Raw genomic sequence first — 18,814 nt, 5'->3', positions numbered from 1 at the left:
TCCCCTACCCAGCTGCTGACTTGCTGTGTTGGCTCCCCCTGCTTGGAACATTCAGATCCCCACCAGATCTTCACATGCCGCCCTCCTTGTCATTCCGTTTTTAAATGTCCCCTCCTCAGAGAGGCTGTCCCTGACCAATCCAACTAAGTCTCCACCTGACTCTGACCAACCACATCACTTTTTATGCCAGCACTTGTCTTGTTTTCTTTTAGCAACTATCTTATTTATGTACCGATTCACTTGTTTAATAAACATTTAGCTTGGCTTGGAAGCTTTTTTACCACTGTACAGTTAACATGGAAACTACCACTTGGCCTATAACAAACATTCACTAATTATGAACTGAAAGGATGAATCCTGGTGCCTATTACATATAGTAGAAAAGATGAGCATTTTCCAAAAGAAACTGCCTATCTAGACATTCTTTATCAAGGCATAATTCCACCTTCTTTACAAACTGTACTTGCCCCTAAATACACAAGTCTAATGTGGAACTATCTTTGGCCTAATCCACCTCAGGGCATAACTGAGTAAAAGGAGTCACTTATCCAGAAAGATGATAACAAAAGAAGGTTCCTGTTAGGATCAAAACACATGGAGACTCATAAGGTGAAAGCCTGAAGAAACAATGCCAGACGGTAAACCTATGTTTTAGCAAAGTTGAGATTGCTTCACTAGGGGAAAAAAAAACAACAACTGTATGACAAGCTTCTGTTAGATGGCAAAATTAGACAATATCACTGTGTAGTTCTTAGTGACCTCCCATGATGCACAGCTGTACAGTATCTACCCCTCCTAAATTAATTACTAAAAAAAGAAAGAATTTTGACACTGAAGGATAGTTTGGACTTTAGGAACTGCTTTTTTTATATCCATTTTGTATATAATACATATATATATATATATGTATATATATATATGTATGTATGTATGTGTATATATATATATATATATATATATATATATATATATATATAAAACATCCCCCAATATTTTTTAGTTATTTCTGAGTTGTCCCTCGGTCACAGCCTCTTTATACGCACCTAGAATACTGCCTGTGAATATTTCCTGGAAGTACTAATCTGAGCAAAGACATAAAATTCTGACACCCAGGATTAACCTCCAATTTTCTCCTCTGTTCTACCATCTTATTTCTCTAGTTTTTGAACTCTACTTCAGGCCTTCCCATCATTTGCAATGTGTACTTTCTTTGGAAACCATTTCAATTTCCCATTTCTAGTATGTCTGCTTCCCTCCCACAAAAAAAAGACTCTTCTGGTTTTTAACACACTGGAAGAGAAGGAGAGCTCATACATCTTCAATAGGCATTCAAAGAATATTGTAAATCACACAGTGGTATTTGGGTATCAGGTATGTTATACTGCATTCTTTATTCTTTGGTCATTAATAGCCTTTTTATGGCAATAATATTAATAATAATAATAAAGTATTATTGGGGCTTCCCAGGTGGTGCTAGTGGTAAAGAGTCCACCTGCCAATGCAGGAGTCATAAGAGATGTGGGTTTGATCCCTCAGTTGGGAATGATCCCCTGGAGAAAGGCATGGCAGTCCACTCCAGTATTCTTGCCTGGAGAATCCCATGGACAGAGGAGCCTGACAGGCAACAGTCAATAGGGTCACAAAGGGCTGGAGACAACTGAAGTGATTCAGCACACACAATAATTATTATTAATTTTTACTTAATTTCAAAATTTCCTTTTATGATGGTATTCTACTTTGTTTTGTCCCACTTTCCTCATTACAAGCTCTTTGAGGACAAGGGCCATGTTTTAATCAGTGTGAAAGCCTTCACAACACTTAACACAAAGAACTTCTAGAGTGCTGTGTTAAATAGCGACTTCTCACAAGTTATCTGTTTTACACATGACAGTGTATATATTCATCCCAGTCTCTCCTTCTCCCACTGTGTCCACACATCTGTCTGTCTACATCTGTGTCTCCATTCCTTCCCTGCAAATAGATTCATCAATACCATTATTCTAGCTTCCATATATATGTGCTAATATACATTTTCTTTTTTTTCTGAGTTACCTCACTCTGTATAACAGGCTCTAGGTTCATCCATCTCACTAGAATTGACTTAAATTCATTCTTTTTATGGCTGAGTACTATTCCATTGTATATACATACCACATGTTCTTTATCCATTTATCTGTAGATGACCCAGAGGGGTGCGAGCCTTAAGAGGGAGGGGATACATGTATAATTATGGCTTATTTGCATTACTGTATGGCAGAAACCACCACAACATTGTAAAGCAATTTTTCTCCAATTAAAAAATATATTAAAAAAAAAACCCATAGTACTTTTAAAAAACTGTTAAATTAACTGAATTAAATCCTGAACAAATGTAAATTTTTCTGTAAAACTTTAATGTCAATTTTTTAATTTCTAAGACTCCTATTTTATAGATGTTTTGTTTTGGTTAGCTTTATAACTCATTTAATAGTTGCTGCTTACCTGGGAAAACCAAACTTGAACACAAATGTATGCAAAACACCATATAAAATGTTTCATACAACTTGATCCTGGTGGCACATGTTAGAATCAGGAAGATTAGAAAAGGAGATAGGGCCTAATCCCAGACCTACTTCCTGAATTAGAATCCCAACTGTCTTGGACATATATGCCTATAAAGAATCACTGATAGGCTGTATATCATCACCCTGCTTATTTAACTTATATGCAGAGTACATCATGAGAAATGCTGGGCTGGAAGAAGCACAAGCTGGAATCAAGATTGATGGGAGAAATATCAATAACCTCAGATACGCAGATGACATCACCCTTACGGCAGAAAGTGAAGAAGAACTAAAGAGCCTCTTGATGAAAGTGAAAGAGGAGAATGAAAAAGCTGGCTTAAAACTCAACATTCAGAAAACTAACATCATGGCATCTGGTCCCATCACTTCATGGGAAATAGATGGGGAAACAGTGGAAACAGTGGCTGAATTTATTTTTCTGGACTCCAAAATCACTGCAGATGGTGACTGCAGCCATGAAATTAAAAGACATGTGTTCCTTGGAAGGAAAGTTATGACCAACCTATACAGCATACTAAAAAGCAGAGACATTACTTTGTCAACAAAGGCCCAGCTAGTCGAGGCTATGGTTTTTCCAGGGGTCATGTATGGATGTGAGAGTTGGACTATAAAGAAAGCTGAGCGCTGAAGAATTGATGCTTTTGAACTGTGGTGTTGGAGAAGACTCTTGAGAGTCCCTTGGACTGCAAGGAGATCCAACCAGTCCATCCTAAAGGAAATCAGTCCTGGGTGTTCATTGGAAAGACTGATGCTGAAGCTGAAACTCCAATACTTTGGCCACCTGATGTGAAGACATGACGCATTGGAAAAGACCCTGATGCTGGGAAAGATTGAGGGCAGGAGGAGAAGGGAATGACAGAGGATGAGATGGTTGGATGGCATCACCGACTCAATGGACATGGGTTTGGGTGGACTCCAGGAGTTGGTGATGGACAGGGAGGCCTGGCGTGCTGCAGTTCATGGGGTCGCAAAGAGTCGGACACGACTGAGCAACTGAACTGACGATGGGGAGAAAGTTTCCAAGCTCAGCTTTCAAAGATGCACTGTATATAAGACAGACCATATTTAAAAAAACATGAGTCTACTTCCTCATTCTGATCTATTTTCAATTGTTTACCAATTTTTTTCAACTCAACTTTTAAAAATTACCACTCTTGAACTGATGTATAAAATTTTCATCTTTAAATCTTACTACAATTTTAGATACATCCAATTATTTCTAACTTGGTGAATTATCCTTGTTAATTCTTAAAAATTCATGAAAAAGGGACATATTTGTCTATTAGAATATCCAAATTGTACACTAATGTGTGGTCTTTGTGATTCAAAGCCCTGTTGTACATTAAATAGTATCACTCACAACTTGATCTGAAAATATGAAAAATGTTTATTATACTCAAAACAGTTTGAAAATTGGTTATTTTGTTTCAATATGAAACTTCACCAGGTTCCATTTGGACTTGTGCCATAATTCTTAATTAATACTCTGAGATTCCACAACATGGTTCAAAAACAATGGTAAATCACTGCCTTACAGACAGTGATTTCTGAATTAATTTCTAAGCACCAACAGCAATTCTACTACTACGAGCTGCATTTAGATCATAAATTATTCTCTGGGCCCTGATGCCCATGCCAAACAAACATGGTATTACTAACATGTGTGAAGACAGCAATTCGGCAAAATAATATTTAGAGCACAAAGGGCAAAATTATTACTATTCTTGGTCAGGACCCTCTTGTAGCTAAAAATGACAATGAAAAACTAGCCAAATAGTACCTGAAACACGTATGTTGAAAATCTCCTTCATCTTCAGCAAATAACTAAGAAGAAACTAGTTAGCAGCTTAACAGATTCAAGACAGAGAGAAGCATCTTTCCTTGGTGCTATTTTAAATTGCTACATGGGAGGCTGAACCAGTGAAACTGGGGTCAGTGGGGAAAATAATAGGTGCTTCTTAGAAAGGAAGACAAGGGCGATAGAGAATGCTAAAGAAAATTACCAGAAAATATGTGTTAAAAATAAACCCACAGTAACTTCAAGTTCTTAAGGAAATAACTTCATTTAGAAAAAATTACATCTAAGAAATAAAATATGTGCCTAGAAATAAAAATAAAGCATGATTTTTAAAAGTGCTGCTAAACCACAGGAGCACCTTTGAGAGTTAGCTTAATCTACAACTCAAGATACTGCAAGAGTTTTAACAGGCTCATAGGAAACAGGAAAATAGTTCTGACTATCAGCTTGATGTAAAATATTCATACCTAAAGGAGATATTGTGACATATTGTGACAGCAACTCCACAGTACAGGGGTCAGCAAACATGTTTTATAAAGGACCAGATTGCAAACATTCTCCCTGGAGGAGAGCATGGCCATCCAGTCCAATATTCTTACCTGGAGAATTCCACGGACAGAGAAGCCTGGTGGGCTACAGTCCATGGGGTCACAAAGAATCTGACACGACTGAAGCAACTTACCATGCACACAGCAAATATTTTAAGATTTGTAGGCCATAAAGTCCATCACAACTACTTAATTCTACCATTGATAGTGAAAAGCAGCCATAGGCAATATGCAAACAACTGGGCATGGTTGTACTGCAATTAAATTTACTTTCAAAGACAAGCAGCCTATTAGAATGGCCAATGTCCAGAACACTGACGCTGCAAAATGCTGGTGAGGATGTGAAACAAGAACTCTCATTCATTGCTTCTGGGAATATAAAACAATACCATGATATGGCCACTATGGCAGCTTGGCAGGTTCTTAAAAAACTCACCATATTCTTACCATACAATCTAGCAATCATGCTCCTTGGTATTTACCCAGTTCAGTTCAGTCGCTTAGTCATGTCCGACTCTTTGCGACCCCCTGAACCACAGCACACCAGGCCTCCCTGTCCATGGGATTTTCCAGGCAAGAGTACTGGAGTGGGATGCCACTGCCTTCTTCAGCTAGGTATATCTCTTCCTTTCTCCCTTGTCTTTCGCTCTCGTCTTTCCTCAGCTCTCTGCAAAGCCTCATCAGGCAACCACTATGGCTTCTTGCATTTGTTTTTCTTGGTGATGGTTTTGGTCACTGCTTCCTTATAATCTTTTGAACCTCTGTCCATAGTTCTTCAGGAACTCTGTCTACCAGATTTAATCCCTTGAATCTATTCATCACCTCTACTGTATAATCACAAAGGGTTTGATTTAGGTCATACCTGAATGGCCTAGTGGTTTTTCCCTACTTTCTCTAATTTAAGCCTTAATTTTGCAATAACAAGCTCATGATCTGAGCCACAGTCAGCTCCGAGTCTTTCTTTTTCTAACTATATGGAGTTTCTCCATCTTTGTCTACAAAGAACATAATCAGTCTGATTTCGGTATTGACCATCTGTTGATGTCTATGTGTAGCATCATCTCTTCGGTTATTGGAAGAGGTATGTCCTATATTTGACAAAATCTGCTCCCCTCTAAGCATCATTTCTATCAAGCTGCAAGATACAGGTCAAATGTTAGCATAAGTCACAGCTATGCAAATTTCCATTGCCAGGAAAACAAGGCTTGTATTAATTAGGGGTCTGCTTATACTTACATTTGTCAGGAATAAATGCTGAAGTAAAATGCTTGCTTATAAACATCCAGAATATTGAAAGAATAAAAATGTCTTCTAATTTTCTCAAATATTCAAGTTCATATGTAAACTGTCACATAGACCAGCCCAAATTATAGTCAGTTCTTAATGATCTTGACTGCATATGATCTTTATTTAATTCATCTAAAGAAACTGTCAAAACTGCTGCTGACACCTGTAATATCCATAGTATTTATTTGTTAATATTTCCTTCCATTAATAGCCATCACTTACCCACTTAGATTCAAGTGATATGCTGATCCCTTTAAGTTTAACTGATCCATTTAAGTTCCTACAATGATATTCAAAATGTTCTAAAATACACAGGCACTAAGAAATTAGAACAGAGGCTGTACATAACCTAGAGATGAAACAGAAACCTCCTTCCCTCTCACCCATAACCCTGGTTTCTATGGACATCCTTCCACACTGTGATTCAGAGAGCTCTTTCCTCTCAGTGCCTTCCCCTAATCATCTGTGCCCATCTAGGAGACAAGAAAGCAACGCCTGCTCTCAAGCACCTTGCCCTGGAAGGGATACCCATTACTTTTGCACACATTTCACTAGCAAGAATAAGTTATCTATCCTACCAAAATCCGAGAAGCCGAAGTGGTATAGCCTAGGAATATATTCAGTAAGTACAAACACTGTCTCATCATACATAAAGTATATTAGAAGATATAAGAAAAAGCATGGTTATCTGGAGTGCTGGGAGATAGGTCATCAATTTAAACAGCTTAACTCCACAGAAGGCGTCACTGAACAGATAACAACTTGAGCAAAGGCTTGAGCGGAAATATGTGTGTGTGTGTGTGTGTGTGTGTGTGTGTGTGTGTGTGTGTGTGTGTGTGTGTGTGTGTGTGTGTGTGTGTGTGTGTGTGTGTGAAAGTCACTCAGATGTAACCGACTCTTTGTAACTCCATGGACTGTAGCCCGCAAGGCTCCTCTGTCCATGGGGATTCTCAGGCAGGAAATATGAGTAGATCCATATGTCTGTGTGTGTGTGTGTGTGTGTGTGTGTGTGTGTGTGTGTGTGTGTGTGTGTGTGTGTGTGTGTGTGTGTGTGTGTGTGTGTGTATATATATATATATATATATATAGGGGAAGAGCATTTCAGTAAGAGTGAACAGTAAGTTCAAAGAGCATGATGTAGGATGGTGCCTGGAAGGCTCAAGAAAAAGAAAGTTATCATGCTTATGGCAGAGTACTTCAGGAGAGATCTGAGAACTAAAAGGAGCCAGTAGTTTTTACAAGCTATTATAGACTGAACATTTTTGTGTTCCTTCAAAATTCATATACTGAAGCTACCTCCAATCAGATGATATTTGGAGTTGGGGCCTTTGGGAGGTAACTAGGTTTAGATGAAGTCATGAAGGTAGAGCACCCATGACAGAACTTATGTGTGCTAAGTCAATTCAGTCGTGTTTGACTCTTTGTGACCCTAAGGACTGCAACCCACCAGGCTCCTCTGTCCATGGGATTCTCCAGGCAAGAATACTGGACTGGGTTGCCATGCCCTCCTCCAGGGGATCCTTCCGACTCAGGAGTCGAACTCGCATCTCTTACGTCTCCTACATTGGCAGGTGGGTTCGTTACCACGAGCACCACCTGGGAAGCCCAGTGCCCTTATGAGCAGAGGAGAGGACACCACAGCTGCTTGTCTCTGTGGTGAGAAGATATAGCAAGAAGGTGGCTGTCTGTAAGCTAGGAAGAGGGCCTTCATCAATAATTGAATATGCCAGCACCTTATTCTTAAGACTTCTCAGCCTGCAGAACTGTGATAAATAAATGTCTGTTGTTTAAACTACTCAGTCTATGGTATTTTGCTATAGTAGCCAAAGAAAGAAAGCTGAGCACCAAAGAATGATGCTTTTGAACTGTGGTGTTGGAGAAGACTCTGGAGAGTCCCTTGGACTGCAAGGAGATCCAATGAGTCCATCCTAAAGGAGATCAGCCCTGAATATTCATTGGAAGGACTGATGCTGAAGCTGAAACTCCAATACTTTGGCCACCTGATGCAAAGAACTGACTCACTGGAAAAGACCCTGATGCTGGGAAAGACTGAAGGCAGGAGAAAGGGACGAAAGACGATGAGATGGTTGGATGGCATCACTGACTTGATGGACATGAGTTTGAGTAAACTCCAGGAGATGGTGAAAGACAGGGAAGCCTGGCATGCTGCAGTCCATGGGGTCGCTAAGTGTAGGACACGACTGAGCAACTAAACTGAACTGAATTGAGCCAAACTAATACACATTACATTGTAAGGCCTTTTGCTTTACTGAAAAGAACAGAAGGCCCCCTTGGTAGATTTTGAGTTGAAGGGTGATAGGATCTGGGTTACATTTTAACAAGACCATTCAGAATCTTATTTGAGAACACAATGAAGTGGGGCAGATATAGGATATTAGAGACCAGTTAGGGAACTATTACATACAATAGTTTCAATGAGGGAAGCTGGCAAGTTGGACCCAGTTAGTAGCAAAGAAGATTGTGAGCAGTGGCAACATCCTGGATTTCAGGTAGAGTCAACACATGTGCTGACAGATTGGCTATACTCTATGAATGAAAAAAAGAGGCAAAGATGATTGAAAGTTTTGGGGGCTGAGCAATCACGAAGTGGGAGTTGTCAATGACCGATATGGGGGAGACAGTGTATGAAGCAAATGTGGAGGAGGACAAAAGAAAGAATCTTTTTTGGACATGCTAATTTTGAAACAGCTATTCAATATCTCAATGGAGCTGTCAAGTAGTCCTCTGGATATACGATTCTGGAACTGGGGAGCAGTCTGAGCCAAAGATATAAATTTGGCAACTGTCAACTCATGGATGAGATTTAGGCCATGAAGCAGATGAGATCACCAACTGAACAAGGAGAAAAAGAGAAGAGGTGCGAGGTCTGAGCCCTGAGCCAAAGCCACATCAAAAAGGTCAAGATAAATAAGACACAGCAAAAAGGAGCTAGAAAAGGCATAGTAGTACTGTGGAAAGTAATCTATGAGAGTGTGGTATTCTGGGAGCTAAATGAAGAAAGTGTTTTCGGGAAAAAAGGAATTATCAACTGTGTAAATGCAGCTAATAGGTCAAGTCAGATGAGAACTGAGAACTGAATTTAGCGACCTGAGAGTCTTTACTGACCTTAGTGAGAGCAATGTTAGTGGGATGCAGAGTGTCACAAGCCTGAGAAAAGTGAGTGTAAGAGAGATACGAAGAGAGGAATTGGGGACTGGAGGTGCCAGTGACTCTTTTAAGGACTTTTTCTGCAAAGAGAAACAAAGAAAACAGGTTGGAGAGGAATTCTGTTAAGAGACATATTTCTATTTTAAAATGAGCTAATACCATGTTGTTTCCAATGCATATCAGTGGTAAGATGCTTGAAATTTAAATACAATCACAGACATACTCTAATTTCCACATCTTTAGGTGCTACTGATAGTGTCACAATTTTCAGTTCTAATTTGTTCAAAAATATAATTATTTTGGTTTTCCTTCTATGATTACCATAGAAACATGCTTATTTGGTTCCACTAACAATTTAGTGCTTTTTAAACATATTCTATCAACTAACGCCATCTCACAATTCCAACTTAAAGTTAGCATAACTACCATGTTGGGAAAAATGTGGATGGTGTGTACTTATCCTTCTTTCCTTTCCGGCCAAAATATGATACACACTAGTGTTTTTCTCTTTAATCTGAAACATCAAATTGTTTCTCTCCTCCAGTTCTTTTGCTTAGAAGCAAGAAAAGGTATATCCTGCAAAATCAGAAGAAATACAGCACAATGTATATGTATAGGAGATGAGTCTAAATCTAAAATCTCAGATCCCCCTCCTAACAGGATATCACTCTCACCATCAGTGTCTCTACCTGCAGACTTAAGGCAACAGAGAACCATTGCTTTTTTAGTAGCAAGATGCTCCTCAAAAAAGTCTGGCTATTCCAGAGTCTTCGACCCTTAAGGAAAGTTCATGTGGCAAAAAGTTCATGCAGGGGTCACTGCAGTGGACCCCTGACAAGGTTCCACTGAAGAGCATATGGCTGAAGCATTTAAGAACTGATATTAGTAGGACTTCGGAAAAAGACTAGAAGTCTATCAATAGTTACCCATTTTCCCCATAGTAGCAAAGCTTAACTTTCTGAGTCATCTTTTAGATCTAATTGAGCAAAAATATTTAGAGACCGGAAGTATATAATGCAAATTTTTAAATACCTCCTTAAATAAACATTAAACACGTAAAATAACTGTTCTAGTAAGGAAACGTGGTGAAGTGCTACCCAATACTAATTTTTATTATTTTGGTAAGTGGTTACAAGTAAAATTAATTGAAACAGAACAAGAAGTAATTCAGTGCTTTCACTTGATCAAACATTTAATTGGAACCTATAATGTGCCAGGTTCTGTGCTAGGAATACAAGGATGAAAAAAGACACTTTTCTTGCCTTTGAAGAGCTCACATTCTATCAGGAAAGACAAAAATTGAAACAATGAAAATATAATGCGGAAAGTGCTCTAATAAGATATTAGAGATAGGTACAAAAAGAAATAGAAGCATGGAGTGGTTAATTCCACTATTTTCAGTGGGGAAAATGAGAGAGGAGTTATATTTGAAGGGTGAAACTGTCATTCTAGACTTTGCAGAGGGCTGGGGGAGGCCAGAAAGACAGGTCGAATAATTTAAAGCAGTATCTGGAAATGGCAACCCACTGCAGCATTCTTGCCTGGAGAATCCCGCGGACAGAGGAGCCTGGTGGGTCACAGTCCATAGGGTCACAAAGAGCCCATGACTGCAGAGGCTCAACAACAAATATTACTTCTCATTGTTGTGGAGGCTGAGAAGTCCAAGATCAAGATGCTACAGATGTGGTGTCTAGTGAGAACAAGCTCCCTGGTTCATAGATGACTATCTAAATTGCTGCATCCTCAAATGGCAGAAGGGTCCAGGATCTCTCTTTCATAAGGGCACTAATACCATTCATGAGGGAAGATCCTCTGCAAGAGGGCATGGCAACCCACTCCAGTACTCTTGCCTGGAGAATCCCATGGACAGAGGAGCCTGGCGGGCTATGGTTCACGGAGTGGCAAAGAGTCTGACATGACTGAAGGGACTTGTCACAGCACAATCCCATGCGTGAGGGTGCAGCTTTCACAACCTAACCACTTCTCAAAGGTCTCATCTCCAAATACCATCTCAGGGACTTTCCTGGGGTCCAGCGATTGAGAATCCGCCTTCCAATGCAGGGGACGTGGGTTTGATCCCTGGTCTGGGAAGATGCCACATTCTATGGAGTAATGAAGACGGTGCCCCACAGCTACTGAAGCCCACATGCCTGAGAGCCTGTACTCTGCAACAAGAGAAGCCCCCAGAATGAGAATCCCACGAGCCACCACTACAGAGGAGCCCTCGCTGGCCACAACTAGAAGAAGCCTGTTCTCAGCAAGGAAGACTAAGCACAACCAATAAAAAAAAAAAAAAAAAAAATTTTTAAATACCATCACAATGGTAGTTAGGATTCCACATACAAAGTTTAGGTGGACATAGTCAATATTCAGTCTATGGGATGCCCAGGTGGCACTAGGCGTAAAGAACCCATCTGCCAATGCAGGAGACATACAAGACGCGAGTTCAACCCCTGGGTCAGGAAGATACCCTTTGGACGAGGCCATGGCAACCTGCTCCAGTATTCTTGCCTGGAGAATCTCATGGACAGAGGGGCCAAGTGGACAACGGTCCATAGGATAGCAAAGAGCTGGGCACGACTGAGGCGACTTAGCACACGTGCAGCACGCATTCAATCTATACGGAGGGGCCTCCTGAGAACCCTGTGTGCAGTCAGGAAGCAACAGTTACAACTGGACATGGAACAACAGGCTGGTTCCAATAGGAAAAGGAGTACGTCAAGGCTGTCTGTTGTCACCCTGCTTATTTCAAGTATTTGCAGAGTACATCATGAGAAACACTGGGCTGGAAGAAACACAAGTTGGAATCAAGATTGCCGGGAGAAATATCAGTAACCTCATATATGCAGATGACACCACCCTTATGGCAGAAAGTGAAGAAGAACTAAAGAGCCTCTTGATGAAAGTGAAAGAGGAGAGTGAAAAAGTTGGCTTAAAGCTCAACATTCAGAAAACCAAGATCATGGCATCCAGTGTCATCACTTCATGGCAAATAGATGGGGAAACAGTGGAAAAGTGGCTGACTTTATTTTTCTGGACTCCAAAATCACTGCAGATGGTGACTGCAGCCATGAAATTAAAAGATGCTTACTCCTTGGAAGGAAAGTTATGAACAACCTAGACAGCATATTGAAAAGCAGAGACATTACTTTGTCAACAAAGGTCCATCTAGTAAAGGCTATGGTTTTTCCAGTGGTCATGCATGGATGTGAGAGTTGGACTATAAAGAAAGCTGAGCGCCAAAGAATTGATGCTTTTGAACTGTGGTGTTGGAGAAGACTCTTGAGAGTCCCTTGGACTGCAAGGAGATCCAACCAGTCCATCCTAAAGGAGATCAGTCCTGGGTGTTCATTGGAAGGACTGATGTTGAAGCTGAAACTCCAATACTTTGCCTACCTCATGCAAAGAGTTGACTCGTTGGAAAAGATGCTAATGCTGGCAAGGATTGAGGGCAGGAGGAGAATGGGACGACAGAGGATGAGATGGTTGGATGGCATCACCGACTCGATGGACACAGGTTTGGGTAAACTCCGGGAGTTAGTGATGGACAGGGAGGCCTGGCGTGCTGAGGTTCATAGGGTCGCGAAGAGTCAGACATGACTGAGCGACTGAACTGAACTGAACTATATGATTACTATGTCATTTATCATAAATGAGAAAAAAGTAGAAAAATTTTAAGGGTCAACACAGAAACTGGATATCAAAAAAGCAAATAACCCAATTAAAAAAATGGGCAGAAGGTCTAAATAGACATTTATCCAAAGAGGACGTACAGATGGCCAAAAGGCACATGAAAGGATGCTCAACACTGCCAACTATTAGAGAAATGTAAATCAAAGCTACAGTGAGGGACTACCTCAAACTGGTCAGACTGACCACCATCAAAGTCTACAAATAATAAACACTGCAGACGGTGTGGGGAAAAAGGAACTCTCCTACACTTTTGGTGGGAGTATAAACTGGTACGACCACTACGTAGAACAGTTTGGAGTTTCCTTAAAAAACTAAACATAGAGGTGCCATATGACCCAGCAATCCCACTCCTGGGCACATACCTGGAGAAAACCATAATTCTAAAAGATCCATGCGCCGCAATGTTCATAACAGCACTGCTTACAACAGCCCAGAAACGGAAGCAACTTAAATGTCCAGATGAATGGGAAAAGAAGATGTGGCATATATACACAATGAAATATTAATCAGCCATAAAAAAGAAGGAAATACTGTTATTGGCAGCAACAGGGAGACCTAGAGATTGCCATATTAAGTAAAACAAGTCAGTCAGAGACAGACATTATATGGTTTATACACATGGAATCTAAAAAACAGAAATACTAGTGAACTTATTTACAAAACAGAAATAGATTCATAGACATAGAAAACAAATGTATGGTTACCAAAGGAGAAGGAGGAGGGGAGAAATCAACTAGAAGTTAGGGATTGAAATACACCCATTACTAAAGTATATGATAAGAGATAAACAACAAGCACCCACTGTATAGCACAGGGAACTATCCTCAGTATCTTGCAATAACCTGTAAAGGAAGGGAATATAAAAAAGAATATGTATAAGTTTATATTTATAAATATGTATAGTATATGTATAACTGAATCACTTTGCTATATTGCTGAAACTAACACATTGTAAAATCAACAATATTTCAATACAAAATCTTTAGAAATTGGCTAAAAACTTCAAAAAATGATACAATTAAAACATAAAATTAACTAGAAAGCAAGAGGAAAATCACACCAAATATTAAATTTTACCACCATTTTTTAGAAATAATCTAAGGTTTAAATACCACATGGAAAACTGGTAGAAAAATCTTAGTGCTAAATGTTGTTGATACAAAAATTAACATTAAAAAAATGAGAAGTAAACAGAAGTTGAAATATTCACACAAAATGGTACTGGTTTTTGATGATAAAATATTGCTTTCCAAATATGAAATATAAGTATTGCAAAAATAAATCACCCTATGAGCCTCAGAATTCACCAACTATAACTTATTTAGAATGTCCATATAAAGAAAAATAAAAACCAAGAATCTTCAAAAGCTTTGAAAAGCACCTCCAAGTATAAATTGTGGTAATCTTTGTAAGCAGTTAAAAGACATAAGATTTTGATAAATTGGTAGACGCGTCATACAGTGAAGTTTCATTTAGGAAATTTAATTTCAGAAAATTCGTTTTTGTAGAATGGATTTTCATTGAGTTAATCTGCCTCTAGCAAGAAAGCCACTGGCAGTTATATATTCTACCAAGCCGACCAATGCCAGCTAAAATGTACACTGTGTTCCAAGACTTCCAACTGAAGTCCTAGAAGTAATATTGACCAAGACAGTTTGAGTTACGAGCTCATCCCTGTACCAGTGACCGTGGCCAGGGGTGTGGAATACAGTGATCACTCAGCTAGATGCTTGTGACACCCTCTGAAGCTAGGACAGCAATCAGCCCCATCTGAATCACGTGGACTGCAAGTAGGAGAGGAAAACTCTGAAAAGGAAAACCCGAATCTATTACCAGGAGAGAGGGATAGAGACATTTGCTATATATTTCATTCTGAGACTTCAAATAAACTTTTTTGTTGTTTAACAGCTTTTCTCTAGCCATTGCTAATGGAGCCAAGTTTAACCATGGCTTTCAAAGAGGGTATCTTATCACGCATTCACCTGTTCAACCCACTTGAACTCAGAAAGCAAATGAATTTTTTTTCTTCAAAAACAAAAATGTGTTTGTTCCCCAAAAACAAGCTGTAAAGAAGAACTGTTATCCTTTTCTCTACCTTATGATTGCTTTAACCACTCTGCTTTTTTGTTTGGATTCCAACTTTCAAACTACTATTATTAGTACACTTCTAATGATAAGGAAGAATGTTTCCAAGTTCAAGTAGATATAACTTGATGCATGTTTGATATATGATAGATATTAGTTATTACTTAATTTCACTGAAAATGTCTTTCTGATATACAGAAGTTTTTTGCTATATATCAGAATTTTTAATTATGTTAATTTTTTTTAAAATTTGAACTATTACTACTTTCTATCACGTTTAATCTCTAAATCAATTAGCTCTACCCTGGATGACTGAGAGCTGGCATATTTGTAATAAAGCAAAATCAAAGTATCAATACAAGTGTCTAAACTGAATCTTCCTGGTGGCTCAGATGTTAAAGAATTTGCATGCAATGCAGGAGACCCAGGTTCAATCCCTAGTTCGGGAAGATCCCCTGGAGAAGGAAATGGCAATTCACTCCAGTATTCTTGCCTGGAAAATCCTGTGGACAGAGGAGCCTGGTGGGCTACAGTCCATGGGGAGGCAAAGAGTCGGACACAACTTAGCGACTAACACTTTCTTTTTTCCAAACTGAATCTTCATGTGATACTGCACACATTCTTATATGCTTTCCCTCAATAATCATTCAGTAAATATACACTGTGAGCCAAGCACTGTTCCCAGCACTGAGAACATAGCTGAAACAAATGGCTTACCCTCATTTAAAAGAGGAAGCAGAGAGCAAATAAAATAAGTACATTATATCAGATATTGGTAACTATTAGGAAGAAAACAAAGCAGGGCAAAGAAACAAAGAGAGTGCAAGGGGCTGCTTTTGATAGAATGGTCCAAGTTTGCGGGTACTCAATAAATAATATGTTCAAGTTCTACTTCACTTGAGGAAAAAAAAAAATAGGAAAAGGCAAATAAGAAACCAAATGTCATCTGTTTTTGTTGATAGCACTGAATTTGGAAAATGTGTCTGATACCTGTGGGAAACAGGACTACACAATATTAAAATCTACAGTTTCACAGACCTGCCAACGCAGTTGTAGTCAGTGTTAGGAAACCGCAGGACCCCACCCCCCACCAGGGTCAGACCCCTCTCCCAGCAGCACAGCAGAGAGCAGAGGGAACTCATACTTCCCGCAGGCAGCTAGATCCCAAGGAGGACACGGCCAGCGCTCCTACTTTTCCATTCAATCACCCCAGTAAAGCCCCATCTCCTTCAGCGCAGAGTGAATGAGAGGGTAGAGACAGGACAGGTGCACCACCGAAGCCCCTACACGCGGAAGGAAACAGAACGGTAAGGAAAGATCTCCCTGAGCATATGTTTCTCTCTAACCGCATCCTGCTGCTTAGGTGCAGGTGCAAAGCAGGTGGGAGGAGAGTTGGATGGTTTAACCGGGGACACATCCTGAGGTTTACAGAAAGCAGGGGTGGGGGAGGAGGATGGGAGGAGGGTCACTGAGAGTGTCTGGAAGGGATTAATTGTAGAACAAGATCATAGAATATAAATTGGATAAGGAGAAAAGTGAATCCATTAAGACAGGAGCAGACAATGAATAAGTAGTACAGTAAATGGATTAGATCCAAATGCAATCAAACAGTGTTTGAGGCAGGGAATCGGTAAGTGCCCTAGGCACATAAGATAGTAGATTTAGTAGGAAAGGAACAATGGCCATGAAAGATGTCCATACACTAATCCCCTGAACCTCTGAGTATGTTATCTCTCAAGGCAAAAGGGACTCGGTGGATGTGATTAAGTTGAAGATCTTAAAGTGGGGATCACAAGGGCCCTTTTACAGGGAAGACAAGACGTTGAGGCAGAGAAAAGAAAGTGATGATAGAAACAGAGGGTCAAAGTCAGAAAGAGGTTTGAAGATGCTGTTTCTGACTCTGAAGAGGAAGGTAGGAAAGTCAGTAGCCTCTAGAAGTGGAAAGAGCTGAGAGAATATATTCTCCCCTAAAGATTCACTTTAGACCTCTCATCTCCAGAACTACAGTATAAAAGAAATGTGTTGTTTAAACTACTAAGATCATTATGGCAGCAATTTAAAACTGACACAGTTGTTCAAAGAGTGGAAGACATGAAGTCACTGATAATGACACAAAATAGGAGAGGACATGGACTATAGTGTGTCAGTGTAAATGAGGTCAAGGAGCTCAGACGTGTTGAGTATGAGCACCCATATCAATGCTGAAGTCAACAAGAATGAAGAAAATTATCTGGATGCTCATACCTTCAATGAAGGAACAGGGAAGTTTGCACATTACCAAAAAGGAATGTATTTCGGAGGGTCTTGTCTTTTGGAGGGAGGAAGGAGACAGAGTGGTCTAAGAGGGACAACGAAACAGGATAAGGACAACTATCCCCTCCCCAAGCTCCATCACATGTGAAATACGAGACATAAAAATAGTCACCAGTAAAGAGAGCTATTGATAGAAGAGAATCAATATCCTCAAAGAGGATCAGGAAAAAAAGTGAAGTGAAGGTAATGATGAGGAGAGAGCTGAAAATACCAAGGATTTTAGATTTTGATGACAAACTGTAAGGACACAATGAAAAAGTGTAAAATACAGGATGGAAGCAAATTATCTGGTCGAATTAAGAGAATTTTTAAGGTTTATGGAGCATGAGTCCAGTAATAACCTATGAACTGAGATTCCGGGGCTTCTGAAGGTGACTTTGATAAACAGAAGTGTAAAGCATGATGGAATTTGTCCTGATGCTTTTCTCAGAAGGGTAACCAGTTCAAAACATAGCATTTGGGGGAGATTATTGTCTTAGGTGTTTGAAGTGATGAGGAGAATCCAAGAGTAACTGTCTTACCAACAAGGAACCTGAGCTCTTTGGGATTCCTCATGAGCCTATTTGGGGCGGGGCGGGCAGAGGGGGGCGAGGTTTGACTCATCAGCAACACAAAGAACTAGAAGGCTTTTCTAAAATCATTTAAGTCCATGCAGAGCCCTCAAGCCTCCTTTGCAAATTCCAGAAAGTTCACCACAGCTATGGGAGGAGCAGTGGACCTCTCACCAATTTTCTGTGGAGCTAGTTAGCATCATGGTGAAGAGAAGGGCAAGCAAGGGGAAAAATTAGCATTATCTCAGAAGGGTTTTTCTTGGTCTACATCCTATTATTTCCATGAATTCAGGTATCTTAGTAATAAATATTACTTGTTTTAGAAACATAATCTCATATTTGGAGAAAAACAATGTATAAGAAAAGCTGAACAGATTTAGAATGGTGAGACTGAAAAAGACAAAGCACATTGCATATTAGAAACAGCACAGATTGAAATGTCTTTCACAAACACAGCATGAGAACTACTTTTTTTTACAACCTATGAGTGTTTGGGCAATCTTAAAATCTCAAACCTGTAGTAGAATCCTCCCAACATATTAGAGAAAAAATATATTCATCAAATTGTTCTAAAAGTGAATTCTGTTTCTTTGCATCTGTTTTCCCCAGACAGGTGGATGATATAAATTTTTCATATTTACACATTCAGTTCAGTTCAGTTCAGTCACTCAGTCATGTCTGACTCTTTGAGACCCCATGAACCACAGCAGGCCAGGCCTCCCTGTCCATCACCAACTCCCAGAGTTCACCCAAACTCATGTCCATTGAGTCAGTGATGCCATCCAACCATCTCATCCTCTGTCGTTC

The 18,814-nt window shown here is 39.7% G+C and overlaps 1 long non-coding RNA gene across 1 annotated transcript in view; it reads right to left on the bottom strand.

Annotated features, from left to right (window-relative positions):
- LOC145511090 (uncharacterized) overlaps nucleotides 1–18,814 on the bottom strand; it is a 704,343-nt gene that overhangs the window by 651,909 nt on the left and 33,620 nt on the right. The window lies entirely within an intron of this gene.

The sequence above is a fragment of the Giraffa tippelskirchi genome, chromosome 6, assembly GCF_054371585.1.
Source record: "Giraffa tippelskirchi isolate mGirTip1 chromosome 6, T2T-mGirTip1v1.2.pri, whole genome shotgun sequence".
NCBI lineage: Eukaryota > Metazoa > Chordata > Mammalia > Artiodactyla > Giraffidae > Giraffa > Giraffa tippelskirchi.
This window is presented reverse-complemented; position numbering and strand designations above follow the sequence as displayed.